Source organism: Achroia grisella, unplaced genomic scaffold (genome assembly GCF_030625045.1).
Source record: "Achroia grisella isolate CSIRO2021 unplaced genomic scaffold, CSIRO_AGI_Agris_v1 utg524, whole genome shotgun sequence".
Taxonomy (NCBI): domain Eukaryota; kingdom Metazoa; phylum Arthropoda; class Insecta; order Lepidoptera; family Pyralidae; genus Achroia; species Achroia grisella.
The window spans coordinates 156535-173202 of NW_026712915.1; positions in this window are offsets into that span (position 1 = coordinate 156535).

Consider the following 16668-nt stretch of genomic DNA (forward strand, 5'->3'; position numbering starts at 1 on the left):
AAAAGCAAGTGACATACACGCATGTTGTTATATATTCTATTTGTCATACAAATGGGCAAAAGTTTCTAAACTGTACAGCCAATGCGCCCGTAGATAGAAGATAATACTTCAAAAGAAGTTCTGTAAGACTTTAACTTAACAGCCTGGCTTTTATTCTTAACTTTTTATATTTTATCTCCCGTTATCAAGGTACCAATTTCATTGAAACTGGATTCATAAGTCTGTAATTTGAAATAATTTACCTATAATTCTATTATTTTGACCTATAATTATAAAATACTTAGATCAAATAAATACTTATGTAATATCTTTATATAGTTTGTAGTACTCAGAATAATGTTTCAGTAGTTAGTACATTTAAAATAAAAATAGCAGGAAAAAATATTAATATATTTATGATAGACGATGAATGATGATTATAAAACCGTAATAAAAACAAATACCTGACATGATATGACGCTAATCTTCTGCACCCCCCTAGGGTGAAGGCCTTGGGGCGATCCCCATTTGCCCCGGCATCGACTCCGGGGGCAACAACCACCGGGTAACTGAATTGACAGCCTCTTGGGGATTTCTAAAACTAACTTATATTCTAAAATCTATGCTAGGGAAATAAAAACATGTATATTTAAATTCGTCACGATAGGCTATTATCATTATAAATGCAGTCTCCCGCCTTTTTACTTTCTTTTTTGAAGGACGAATATGAAATTTCTCTTCTCCGAAATTTCATATTCATCTTAAAAAATATATATACATTATACTGCTATATTTTTGTATTTTTGGTATCAATATTTGCTTTTCATATAACTTATGCCAAGATTATGTAATCTCTGCTCTAAATTCGGCCAAATGTCATAGATGCCCGTCCGTCAATTTTCTTTCCCAAAATATTATAATGATGAATGGTGATCGTAAATGTGTTGTATTTAATATTCATAAATTTTTCTTATGAATGGTATAATATTACATTTTTGGTAATGATATCCGCTCTTCATATTTGATCGTTATGCCAAGATGAGGTAATCTCAACACTAAACGCGGTCGAATGTCATGAACTTCATTGTTAAACATGTTATGTGACAAGTTCAATATACCTACTGGCAGGTAAAAAGAGAAATTGCGTTGCATAAAAAACTTAAATAAGTCGTGTATGTATGTATATTTGCTTCTGGATTAGCGTTAATTACTTTATTTCCGGTTTTTTACAACACATCCTACTTTTTTTTATGCTTAAAAGTAAATATGACGGTGGTGGTAAAAGGCACTGTTGCAAACTCTTTGCACATTTTTATATACTTACTGGCTTTTAACCGCGGCTTCGCTCGCATTCAATTCATTTAATAAAAAAATATTTGTTTTTTTTTTAAATAAAAATTATCCTATGTTCATTCTAATACAGAGTTCAGGTTCAGTAGTTTTTGCGTGAAAGCATAACAAACATCCCTACTTTCACATTTATAATATTAGTATGTAATATTATATTATCAGTGATAATAGTAAGGATTTTTCTACCAATTTTAAATGTATTTACTTTATAAGTAGAATTATCATATTTTTTTAATTTCATTATTACCTTTTTTTTTCTTTCCACAGACACAAAGTCCATGCTCTTATTATGTTAACCTGTCATGAACCTATGTCATTTTTACCTTGCTACTGTCTGTACTCGTATCTTTATTATAAGTATCTATTTATTCAAATTCAAATTCAAAAATCATTTATTCATGTAGGACGTTTTAGCCACTTATGATCGTATTTTTTTTTATAATTTTTTTCCTACCGTCCAGTTCCGTATATAGATCTAATTTAAATTTTCATTCAGTCATTTCATTTAAATTTCAGTCCATTCATTCTATAGCCCAATGGCACTATGAATATTACGTCCTCATGTGACCACTGTAGTACCATTCATAGGTTGCCATTCCGTTTGTGTTATGATACTAGACAACTGATATAAATACTTTCATATATATTATTAACAACCAGGCCGATACAAACAATCATACTCACGAATACAAAAGTTTGCACCGTGCGAGTTATCGAACCTGCGACCATCGGAAGTAAAGCGGTGTACTAAACCGCTAGACCACCGAGGCCGTCAGTTTTAAGCACCAGCAAGTCTTCATTAACATTTTAAGGACACTAAAATGGTCCCTTGTTAGTTTTGCAACATGTTACGCCATTCGAAAGCCAGAGTTCCTGATGGCGAGCCTTAAAAGAATTGAAGATAAGTACCTACTTAGTTAACAGGCCCACCATCCGTCTTGCGTGTAAAGAATCCGCACATTAATTTGGTTCGCAAATCATGTGACAGTTGTAGGTTGCGCGTGACTTGATAGCTCCAATTAATAGTTTGATACGTGCCTTCTCTAGCACATGAACCAGTCGAACATTAGCCGTGTTGTTTTTTTTTATTTATTTTATTTGTTTCACTGACATTTTTTATTTTTTTTATTAACATGTATATTGACTTCAGCTGCGATTTGATACAGCAGAAGTTTTCGTAGGGCTAGTTGTGTTTCACTAGGTGTTTATCATATATATTTATATAGATGACACACATATACATATTTACATTATTTATATAATAAATAGTTTATGTTTATATATACATATATATATGCTATTTTATATATAATATTATATTTTATGTATTACGCATTTATAATCTTATGTGTTATTTATCTTTTTTAAATTAATCACGACACACATAGAAGCCAGAGTTATTCGTAATGTTTTTGGTCAACAAGTCAATTTTATGCCATTCGGCACATATTCTTAAGTCAACAACAAATAACAAAAGTTCATGACTTTCAACTGTTAGCTGTCAAAATGACATTAACGTCATCAGTGGCAATTAACGATCAAATATGAAGATGGGCCTATATCACACAAAGTCAATTTTATTTATTTACCATTCATAAAAAAAATTTATGATATTAATTCTCAACACATTTACGATCACCATTCATCATTATAATATTATGGGAACGAAAACTGTGACACGAGAATTTTATATATAAGATTTTTTTATGGATGATAATGGAATGGTGCACCCGCCTGCGCTAACGGTTTACACTGGCGGGGCACCAGTGGACGGTGATAAGATGAAAGAGATAAGAGAAAATTCTTTTATTTAAAAAAAAACAAGTAAATATAGCAGTCGCGGGCACATAAGTATATATATATATAATTATGAATACAACTATTTCGGCCGCGTCGAATTTAATTTAATTTTACTAAAATAAAACAATTTTCTAGAATAAAAGTAGCCTAAGTTACTCCTTTTTACATTAGCTACCTGCCAAAAAAGTCCCGTCAAAATTGGTCGAGGCATTTCAGAGATTATAAAAATATGATATTTTGATGTATGTATATTTATATCATATGCATGTAGTAAAAAACGGTTATTTCAATATTACAAACAGACATAAATTTTATTTATATGTATAGACTTCGTGTTTTATAATTATTTACACAATTACATCCACGCACCTCGTTGAGTTTCACACAAGGTTAACGTAGGTATAAGGCCTTTTTTTTTATGGTTGATAATGGAATGGTGCACCCTGCGCTAACGGTTTACGCTGGCGGGGCACCAGTAGAGGATGATCAGATGAACATGAGGTCAGGTTAGTTAGCCCATCGCGACAAATTCACCAGGAAGTTATGACGATGGTTTCCAGGGGGAACCGTGGACGTCAACCTGATATGGTACATTGCTAGTAATGGGGTCTGAGTCCACATTACTAAAAAAACTTCCCCCTAGGTATAAGTCGTTATGTGTGATAAGATGAGCATGAGGTCTCAGTTACGTCATTGTGGTAAATTCACTGTGAATTCATCATGTCGGTTTCCACGGTCAAGGTGGTCTAATGGTTTAGCACACCGCCTTACTTCCGATGGTCGCGGATTCAATTCCTCGCACGGCACAAACATTTGTATTCATGAGTATGAATGTTTGTAACGGTCTGGGTGTTTTCTATCTTAATCTTAATAATATTATAGACGCGGATGTTTGTTACTATTACACGCAAAAACTACTGAACGGATTTTGATGAAACTATTGACTTGACTAAATCTTTTTTTGAAATTTCAGGCGAAACCGTGGGCACATCTAGTATATAATATTATCTATTTATTTCTTTATTTCTTTAAAACTTTATTGATTTGTACAATAGGCGGGCTTAATGCTAATAGCATTCTCTACCAGCCAACCTTAGGGAAATAGAAATAGAAATAGAAATAGAAATAGAAATAATCTTTATTCAAATAAACTCATTACAAGCACTTTTGAATTCATATTTATAATATTCATCATGAGCAAGAAATTATATTATCAGTGAGATAGTAAGGATTTTTTAAGAAATTAAATGTAATTATATTAATAAGATCATACATATACATGATAATATACTACATACAAACGAATTATGAGCATACATACATACATATTTATATATATTATAAACATACTACACATATAAATAAGATATGAATGTATTTACGAAAAAAATATTTCTATGTATTTATCAGTTAACTAGTACCCATAACACAAGCTTTAGTTATCGTAACTTAGAACTAGATGGCGCTGTGTGAATTGTTCTGAGATTATTATTATTATTAACACGTTGTAGACCGCATTGCATTGTTGACCGACATGTTTTATTGTTAATTACGTATATAATTTTTTAAATACGTGTAGTGTATAATAATTTGAGGTAGATATTATTTAACCCTTAGATTTATTTCACTTAAAGTGCCCACGAGTCACGGGTCACGATCACCCGGTTCCAACGTGTAAAATGACTTTTGTTGCGGAGTAACCCACTGGTGGGCATGCGATCTTGAACGCGTTAAAAAGTATATATGATAGTCTTTCTACCATATTACCAATCATTTGATCGCCCCCAAATTTCATAGTTGTTAATGTGTAGGTTATAGATGGAAAGTTACCTGGTGTACGATAATTTTTATTCCCTCACTTTCTATTGCGGTTAGCAATTAGCAAATTAAACGCGCCAATGTAGGTATTGTGGGCATAATAATTATGTACATACTGTAGAGCTATTCTGTAAGCATCACTTACGAATTCTAAAGCGGAATCCGCCGTGAGATTGTAGAAATCAGCAGTAGATTAAATATTAAAATGATAAAGTTTATACTCTGTATTCACAGACATAAACCAGTATGTATTAATGTAATTAAATGTAATTAATTGTCACTAATGTAAATATATAAATAAAAGTATATAATTCTTAAACTTAAATTGTAAATAACAATAAAATTATTTACAAAACCTAGCTGAGGCAACTTTCCGAATGACCGTAGGCTTCGTCAGTTTTAAGCACCAGCAAGTCTTCATTAACATTTTAAGGATTACAAATCTAAAATGGTCCCTTTTTAGTTTTGCAACATGTTACGCCATTCGAAAGCTTTTGTAGCAGAGTTCAAAGATGGCTTATAAAAAAGTTTGATTGAAGATAAGTACCTACTTAATATAACAGGCCCACCATCCGTCTTGCGTGTAAAGAATCCGTTTTTATTTTAAACAACATTAATTTGGTAAAAATCGCAAATCATGTGACAGTTGTAGGTTGCGCGTGACTTGATAGCTCCAATTAATAGTTTGATACGTGCCTTCTCTAGCACATGAACCAGTCGAACATTTTTTTTTTATTGGGTTGTTTGGGCTATTGTCACGAATGTGTAGTCACCTGTAAAGCACTGCGATTGTAAAAAGATAAAAATCTATTGTGCTCGCCCTTTTCAGAGTTCGCTACCTAGACCCGTCAGGGACAAGAATTGAAGGATATTCTTAGGAGCGATCGTTTTTATCTCCTCGGGTCGAACGCGGCTAATCCGCGTTGTTTTTTTTTTTTTATTTATTTTATTTGTTTCACTGACATTTTTTTTTTATTAACATGTATTGACTTCAGCTGCGATTTGATACAGCAGAAATTTTCGTAACTAGTTGTGTTTCACTAGGTGTTTATCATATATATTTATATAGATGACACACATATACATATTTACATTATTTATATAATAAATAGTTTATGTTTATATATACATATATATATATGCTATTTTATATATAATATTATATTTTATGTATTTACGCATTTATAGTCTTATGTGTTATTTATCTTTTTTAAATTAATCACGATTGTTTTAGCAAATGCATCATAAGAAGCCAGAGTTTCCGTAATAAATATTTAATGATACTGAGACACAAAATTTATAAAGGGTATCAATTTTATGCATTCGGCACACTTGTTCATGGTCGTTGTTTCATAAGTCAACAACAAATAACAAAAGTATCAACCTTTCAACTGTTAGCTGTCAAAATGACATTAACGTACCGTCAGTGAGACCAATTATAGGACTTCTCATAGATGGGCCTATAGTCAATCACTTTTTATTTATTTACTAGCTGTCCCGGCAAACTAATAATATGTTTTGCCTTAAAATAAAAAAAAAGTAATTTTTTCTGGATGTTGGCTACATATTTCTGTAATCAAAAAACTACTCAATAATTTCACAAAATTTATTTAATTAATCGTTGTCAAGCCGTTTCGGAGGAGTATAGGAACGAAAACTGTGACACGAGAATTTTATATATAAGATTTTTTTATGGATGATAATGGAATGGAGCACCCGCCTGTGCTAACGGTTTACGCTGGCGGGGCACCAGTGGAGAATTGATTGATAAGATGAAAGAGATAAAAAAAAATTCTTTTATTAAAAAAAATAAAGTCAAACTTAACCATTACGCGGCTTAATTTTTATTATTTTTGTTCATTTAAACTTTGGAACCACAAAGCCAAATAACATTTCTAGAATCACAGTAAAAAATATATATAATTACGACTTTATTTACAACTAGCTTTTACAAGCGACTTCGTCATTGCGACATTTAATCAGGATTGTAAATATATAATAATTTTTCTACTAAATAAAATAATTTTCTAGAATAAAAGTAGCCTAAGTTACTCCTTTTTACATTACCTACCTGCCAAAAAAGTCCCGTCAAAATTGGGGGTTGGGGGGGGGGGGGGCATGGAGGATGATAGGATGAGCATGAGGTCAGGTCAGTTACGTCATTGTGGTAAATTCACTGTGAATTCATCATGTCGGTTTCCACGGCCAAGGTGGTCTAATGGTTTAGCACACCGCCTTACTTCCGATGGTCGCGGATTCGATTCCTCGCACGGCACAAACATTTGTATTCATGAGTATGATTGTTTGTAACGGTCTGGGTGTTTTCTATCTTAATCTTAATAATATTATAGACGCGGATGTTTGTTACTGTTACACGCAAAAACTACTGAACGGATTTTGATGAAACTTTATTAACTTGACTATATCTTTTTTTGAAATTTATCGCAGGCGAAACCGTGGGCACATCTAGTATATAATATTAATGTATTTACGAAAAAAATATTTCTATGTATTTATCAGTTAACTAGTACCCATAACACAAGTTTTTTCTTTATATTATCGTAACTTAAATAAACTAGATGGCGCTTGTGAATTTTTCTGAGATTATTATTATTATTACACGTTGTAGACCGCATTGCATTGTTGACCGACATGTTTTATTGTTAATTACGTATATAATTTTTTAAATACGTGTAGTGTATAATAATTTGAGGTAGATATTATTTAACCCTTAGATTTATTTCACTTAAAGTGCCTTTTTACGAGTCACGCGGTCAGATGAATATGAAACCCGTTTATATTCCAACGTGTAAAATCACTTTTTGCGGAGTGACCCACTAAAAATATAAATGCGATCTTGAACGTAATTATTCAATAAAGTATATGTAATAGTCTTTCTACCATATTACCAATTATTTTATCGTCATTAAAACTTAATATTTATTATAATAATTTATAATGTGTAGGTTATAGATGGAAAGTATATCTTTGGTGTACATATAATTTTATTCCCTCACTTTCTATTGCGGTTAGAAATTATGCAAATTAAATAAAATGTAGGTATTGTGGGCATAATAATTATGTACAAATATATAATATATATATATTCTAATTAAGCATCACTTACGAATTCTAAAGCGGAATCCGCCGTGAGATTGTAGAAATCAGCAGTAGATTAAATATTAAAATGATAAAGTTTATACTCTGTATTCACAGACATAAACTTTTTTTTTTTTTTCATTGTATGTATTAATGTAATTAATTGTCAACTCTAATGTAAATATATAAATAAAAGTATATAATTCTTAAACTTAAATTGTAAAGTAACAATAAAATTATTTAAAAGAGCGAGTTTCTTGCTAGTTCTTCTTGTGATGAGACAACTTTCCAAATGAGCGGTAGATTAAAAATAATGTGACAAAAGTTCTTCAATGTAAGTTTATTTGATTAAATGATTTTCTATTCTATTCTATTCTCAGTTGACATAAGAAAAATCCTGAGATATAAAAGTGGCATATTCTATAAAAATGTACAAACAATTAACTCTATGATGGCCAGCATGATACTTCCAACAGGAATTCGCGGTGAGATTGTACATTAGTATTCTATAAAACTCGATAGCGACTGCAGCGCCACACGCTCGAGAGCGGGATGGAGGTAAAACAGGCACTAGTGATTTAGAAATATAGGTAAACTCAATAGCTCTGTAGGAACTTTATATTTACAAATGAATACGTGTGCCTTGAGTGAAGCGATGAGTGAAATGATTTGATAAAACGCTTACAGATTACCAGTGCTGATCAGGAAGTTCTCGATTTGTCCGTTCACATAACGTGTTTTAAAGAAAATTGGTGACCTTAATTTAACATTAAACCGAATAAGGTTTGTCTTGACCTCACCTTCGTGTAGTACACACTGATAATCAAATCACGGTGTTCTTATTATTATAAACTGACTGATCACTTAACCCAGTTTTTTTATGGATGATAATGGAATTGTGCACCTGCTTGCGCTGGCGGGGCATCAGAGGAGGATGATAAGACGAGCATGAGGTCAGGTTAGTTAGGCCATCGTGATAAATTCACCAGGAATTTATCGGTGTCACTTCACCAAACTCGCGCGTATGTCCTCGCGAAGCCGTTCAAAAGTACCTGTATTGAATTTTTATAATGTTTATGTTGTCTAATAAAATATGTTATGTAGTAAATTAATATATATCTTATATATAAAATTCTCGTGTCACAATGTTAGTTACTATACTCCTTTGAAACGGCTTGACCGATTTTTATGAAATTTTATATGCATATTCAGTAGGTCTGAGAATCGGCTACTATCTATTTTTCATACCCCTAAATGATAAGGGTTGTCCACCCTTAACATTTAATTTTTTATTTTTTATTGTGTCATTAAAAATACATACAACTCTAAATTTTCACGCTTCTATCACCAACCCCTATTTTTTTATAGCGTTATTAATTTATATGGGAAAACAACGTTTGCCGGGACAGCTAATATATATGTATACTGTACTAAGTTGCAACACCGATTTGGATATATTGTAATGATGTTGTAATATTGAAATGAATAAATAAATAAAAAGAATCATCAAAATTCGTTTAAGATTAGCAAAAGACATCGCAGATGTAAAAAAAGTAAAGAATCGCTTTTTTTAAACCAGATATACAAATTTAGAATTTGAAGGTTGAATACAATTATAATACTGCGCTAAATACATAATATTTGTTATAAATGCGTAGGTACATCATACGGGCATATAGTAAACAAACAAATACCATTTTTAGATGCGGGTATTTTGAAATTTTAAGCATTATGGATCAAGTATTCATAACTTTATCATTATTACATAGTATAAAATAAAGTCGCTGTCGCTGTCTGTCCGTCCTTACGTATGCATAAATCTTTAAACCTACGCAGCGGATTTTGAAGCGGTTTCTTTTAATAGATAGTGATTCAATACCAAAGTTTATATGTATAATATATGTACACCCGTGCGAAGTCGTTGTGGGTAGCTAGTATAGTATACAATAGAATAGAATAGAATGAAATTGCTTTCGGAGTCTGTTCGTTGAGATCTTTTAAACTACGCAACGGATTTTAATACAGTTTTTAACAATGGATAGAGTGATCAAGAGGAAGGTTTATACATATAATACATGTACACCCGTTCAAAACCGGGGCAGGTTCATAGTTTATAAAAAAATTAGACAATCTTATAATATTTTTGATTTCATGATCAAACTTGCACTGTACTTTTAATTACTTATATTAAAGAATTTATATATATTTGACGACCTCGGTGGTGTAACGGTATAAGTACATGGCTTTAAGTCCGATGGTCGCGGGTTCTATTCCTCGCACGTATACATGAATACCTATGTTTGTTTTGTATCAGTCTGGGTGTTTTCCATGTATATTAAGTATGTACAATATATATACAAATAAAGGGTATATATGTATTTATATCAGTGTCTAGTAACCATAACCAAAGCTCTGTTAAAATTGAGACTAGTCAGCGATGTGTGAATTGTCCTGAAATATTATTGTTATTATATAACTTAGAAACCTTTGTTAGTTTATCATTTCAAGAAGTAATAATGGATTTGTCTTGTATGCAGTTCTGTTAGAGGATGCAGTTTCTCGTTCGTCTTTCCTTGTTTACCTTTTAAAAGCATTTTAAAGTCGAATAGTACAATCTTGCATACAAAGGGAACATAAAATATCGCTTTATGACCTTTTTAAATCGTAAGATATAATTTGAAAAAGGAATTAAGAGGATATCCCGCCAAAAACATTTTTCCTTTTTTAAATATTTGCTACTTGAATTTAGTAGTTGCACCACAGATAAGATTATATTACATTAGTTTGTAATTCAAATTATCTGAATTTTACACATAAGTATAGTGATTACTTGCTTTGTGATTTTTTTTTACAACCGATACGACATTGAAACCTTCAAGAAAAAAGCTTATTCCGCTGGCGTTGCGGGTGACCATGGGCGACGGTAATCACTTATCATTAGGTGATCCGCAAGCTTGTTTGTCGATGTATCCTATAAAAAAAATGTAGTAGTAGGGAAAGAAGGAAGAATATTATTCAGTAATTAATTAATTGTATAATAATAATAAGCCCAAGGAATTCGAGAATACAAAATGTATGAAAAAAAAATTGTATGAAGCCACAATCATGTACTGGTATTAATTCATATTCATAAACAATTTGTTGATATTGTATGAGCCTGGGAACTGAACTAGGCACGAGGCCTGTATCTCAGTAAGTGGGTGTCCACAAATTACGTGAAATGTTTAAGGAGGGGAGGAGTTCAAGTCAAATCTCATCTAATCTTACGTTGGAGAGAGGGGGGGGGGGGCGGTCTCGGCAAATATAATGCAATTTTTTTTTCTGATTAAACAAAAACAATATTATACTATTTTGGTCCATTTAATCCAGATTGTACATGCTTATTACACTTATAACACTCAGCAATATTGATTACTAGTCTTAACTAGTCGTAAATAAAAGCACGAAGCATATTTTTTTCTTTTTACAATAACAATCCAACGTGTTTACGTAAGAAACCCACATTTTGAAAAAACTCACGTGAGATTCGGGTCTGGGGGTTGAAGGAGGGGGCTGAATAAAATCTCATGACACCTCACCAGCGGGAGGAAGGGACAGAAAAACACCTCACGTAATTTATATGATTATTATCTGTGAAGAAAATGATCTATTAAAATAAATAACAGTAGCGTAGTACGAATTATAAACCCTGAACTTTACCAAACGAAGGTGAGTGGAAAAATTTAATACAATCCCCACACCTGATATTAAGGTCCTTCCACATGTCCGTACATTCGACTGGTTTCGCAATTACTGAATATGTTACCAAGTGAATATAATTTATCTATGTTATATCTCAGATAGTGAGAATTGTTTATTACCACTCTATATTAATGTATTTCAAAATGACTTTGTTCCTGATACAAAAACGATATAGAGCAAAGGAAACTGTTTTAATTCAACTAAAATTCTAGTAAGACATTCTTGTTGAAATGTTACAATATGACAAGACAATATAAAGATCTTAATCCTAATCCTTATCAATATTACATAGTATAAAACAAAGTCGCTGTCGCTGTCTGTCCGTCATTATGTATGCTTAAATCTTTAAAACTACGCAACGGATTTTGAAGCGGTTTTTTCTAATAGATAGAGTGATTTAAAAGGAAGGTTTATATGTATAATACATGTACACCCGGGCGAAGATAGTTAATATTATGAATATAAAAGTAAGGATGTTTGTTATGCTTTCACGCAAAAACTACTGAACCGATCAGCAAGAAATTTTGTACACATGTTCTTGGAGGTACTATATTGAACATAGGATACTTTTTATTTAATTTTTTTTTTCATTTAATAGAATCAATGCGCGCGAAGCGTCGGGTAAAAACTATAGACGCGAAAGTTTGTGAGTATGGACCTCTGGAACGGATTTTGATGAAACTCTACAATATTATAGCTTATACATCAGAATAACATATAGGGTATAAATTTCATGAGAGTGAAACCGCAGGCACAGCTAGTAAATAAGAGTTTTAAAAGAGTTTCTATACTATCACAATTCCTAAAACCGCACAGAGTACTTATCACATTTTAAACAATACAGAATAATATACAAAAAACTAATATTTCAATTCTTTGCATACATTGCCACAAAAGCAGCTTATCTTTACAGAGGCATAAAGCTCTTGCCCTCTGGAATGGCAACCCAACCTATGAGTGGTGGTACTATGGGCGTTATATTTTTTTGTTTTCACAGAAATTTAATACAAATAAAAGAGAAGTATATCAATGACGCAAAACGCTTAACACTTACTGTTACCGACGTACTGGCCATATAGTTTTATATTTCATATTTAGATAGTATTTTCTATTAATAATTTTATTATATATTTTTGTATACAGAACTTCAATATCTAATAAATATTGTGACAGACAACAATACTTACTTATATGTACATAAACACATATATGTAATATGTATAATTTGTAGATACCAATAAGACCTAGTGGTTAAGCAGACCGCTTTACTTCCAATAGTCGCGGGTTTAATTTTTCGCAAGGTTAAAACTTTTGTATTCATGAGTATGTTGTTTTTATCTATGTAATTTCTATGTATATTAACAAAAAATATATATTACAAATCTATAATCTATGTATATATATATCAGTTGTCTAGTACTCATGACACAAGTTCTCTTGAAACTCAATGGCGTTGTGTGAATTGTAAAAAAAATGTTATGTAATGGTATTCATTTAATTGTAAACATTACTGACATGTTACAAAGGTAAATAAAGACATATGAATTTAAATGACAATACGTTCATCAAACGTTATAAATGTATTAAAAGATTTAGTAATAAATGATGTGTAACATGTACCTTGTCCTTGTTTATTTAAAACAAGCTGTTCCCGCGACTTCGTCCGAGTGGAATTTAACTTTATATTTATAAAACAAAAGATTTTTTAAATAAAATTAGCCTGAGTTACTCTTTATTACATTATCTACCTGCCAAAAAAGTCCCGTCATAATCGGTCCAGACATTTCAGAGATTAGGCGAAACAAACAGACAGACAAAAATTGAAATAAATGATATTCTGATGTATGTACCGCATTTATATTCATATGCATGTAGAAAAAACTGTTATTTCAATATTACAAACAGACACTCCAATTTTATTTATATGTATAGATGAATAGGCGTAACTTTGTGTTGATAAAAAATTTAAAGTTCACAATCTTGTGTAATGTTAGGAAAAGATTGAGAACGTCATCTCGCGTGAAGATGAATGTGGTATAATTAATTCGCATTTTTATAGGAATGGATAATATTTACAATAACATACCGAAGGATATATAAACTGAAGTTATCTTTAAATAAATTTAAAACTTAAATCATATTTATCGAGCAAATCCTTTTACAGACTAAATGATTACTTAATTGACAAATGCGTATTGCAATAGTTGTTTTTAATATATCTAATGTTAGGCATAGACACCTATGTTACAGTCCTATATAAACTGGTTAAAAAAAAAAAGAAAATCAGTTGAGTTTCTTGCCAGTTCCACTCAATTGAATTTGTATACTGAACTGGACGGTCGGGAAAAATATTAATACAAAAACTTTTCATAAGTGTCCTGCATGAATATATGATTTTTTATTCTGATTTTGATTTCCATAGTCTTTTTTATATACTACTATGTTAGTTTTTTTTATACTACTATGATGGCAAACAAGGATACGGCCCATCTAATTAATACGAATTATTAGTAATTACATTTTGATTTAGACTTAATACATTTATTTAACAAATACTATTGATATTAATATGCTTTACAAATAGCTTTAGTTTAAATTCAATTGGTAGTGACACATATACATAGCTACACCAACACAATAAAAAAATAGTCTAATATAACCATCAATATAATAAAAATAACTACCGATAAAAAATAAATATAATATAAAATATCGAGAAAGGGATTGTTAGTAATCTGGATTGATGACCCCATTGTTAGCAATGTACCAAGCCAGGACAGCCATGCGGTCCACCTGGAAAACATGATAAATTCGTGGTGAATTTGCCATTCGACTAACTGACCTGATCTCATGCTCATATCCTCCTCTGGTGCCCCGCCAGCGTATACTGTTAGCGCAGCGGGTGCACCATTCCTTTATTCACCAATAAAAAAAATAGTATCTATATGTGACTTCTGTCATACGGCTAATGCTAGTTCAGAAGCCAGGGCTACACAGAAATACTAAAAGGATTAATGTTGTCTTGAAAGTGTACCTATTGTATAAATGATATTGTAACGATCCTTCTGAGTTAAATAAAAAATATTATTATTGTATAGAATTTCGTAGGTTTATATAAATCCTTTAATAGAATGCATAACACAAGCAAAGGAAAGTTATATATATATGAAATGCCTATGAATGTATACAACATAACTTGATCATTGCTTAAGTTGTTCGATAGGCATGCAGTCAGGTTACTCTAAGTCAATTAATAGCTTAGTTCGCCTTAAACTGTTGAGCGTTTCAATGTAGCTAAGTATAACATACCTTAAAGGTAAGTGTTACACTTATGTCATAGCGCTCCCTTTTCTGGAGCAAAAAAAATGTAAAATGATTCTTCACTCAGTTGCCAATGAAGTTATGTAAGTATATTAAATTAATTATAAATTACGTTGCTTTCATTTATTAATAAATTTAATTTATATAGCATTCCGATCACCAGTACGCTATGTATAAGAGATATCCCTAATTCCTTATACTACGGTAAACCTACTCTTTATTGTTGCTAACTAGTAATGTTACTTATAACAAAAATATGTCAGTAAATAAATTATAAAAAAATGTAATAAAATGTATTATATCTATAAATAAGAATACATTTTTGAATTCCAAAATAAATACACTTACTACATTAACAACAAACAAATAAAACAGCAAACCAATTTATCATAAAAAACAAAACCGCTTCAAAAATCAAAATCAAAACATTGTCTGTAAATGCGAGCGTAGACCGTAAGCGCAAAATGCGAATGCAAAAGATACTCATGCACATTGGTTTTTTTTTAATATTAGATTTATTTTGGGAGTTTTATCATAACATTATGCCAGTCCCTTCATATTTTATTTCTAACCTTATCTTCTACTATATCTACAATGAAAATAAAAAATACTGGCGATGATACAGGATAAGATAATATACCGTGGTATGCCAACATCAAACTAATTTAGTCCAATTTTTTTATATCTGATACCGTTTTAAGTACCTCTCAGATACATTCCATTAATATGTGATGCATATCTTCTACCGTATTTCATGTTTGGCAGTTGTGGGAATTCGATGTATGCATTAAAAACCAAATGAATTTAATGGATAATGTCCGGAACGCATTCTTATTGCTGTGACAATTATATTCTGCAATCTAAGGTCAGGGGAGGTCAAGAGGAGGCTCACATGTTAACAATTAGAATTTCAGAATAATTTAGTCACTGTTCTTTGATCACTAAACGTTTAACGATGTTTGCCGTTTTTCGTTTCAAAAAGAAAGTCAATAATGTTTGTTTGTATAATATAACAATATTTATTTAATTTTCGATCAAGGAATATTGGCCCTCAGTTCTATGTTATTAGCTTTGGATAATTATCGTTATTACTTTTACAGTATTTTATTTAATTATTGTGTCTACAACTGTGAATACAATACTATTTTTTTATATCAAAAATACACTGGCAATCATTAATTCACAATATTATTAATACAATGCAATTATAATACAATAGCCAATTATAAAATTTGTGCCAATCTTAGGTGTTAAATCCTAGGTAATGTTAATTTTTCTTCTAGCGTTATGACTAGAGAACAGGTATCAATTGGATTAGACTATTCTCTCTTGTCTTACGTCTTGTCCACCAAAGGTCCCCGGGCGCAGGTACTTGCTTCTGTATTGTGCAATATGGCGTGCGTAGAGCACCGGTGCGCATGCGTTAACATTTTCCCGCCAAACGCCGAACGTGCTGAGTCGCGTCCGAAAATTGAATTAAAACATCAATTATGTCCCTTTAAAGTGATATATTTTTAATTTATTTTAAAATGTAATTAGAACGCGCGTTATAGAATTTGA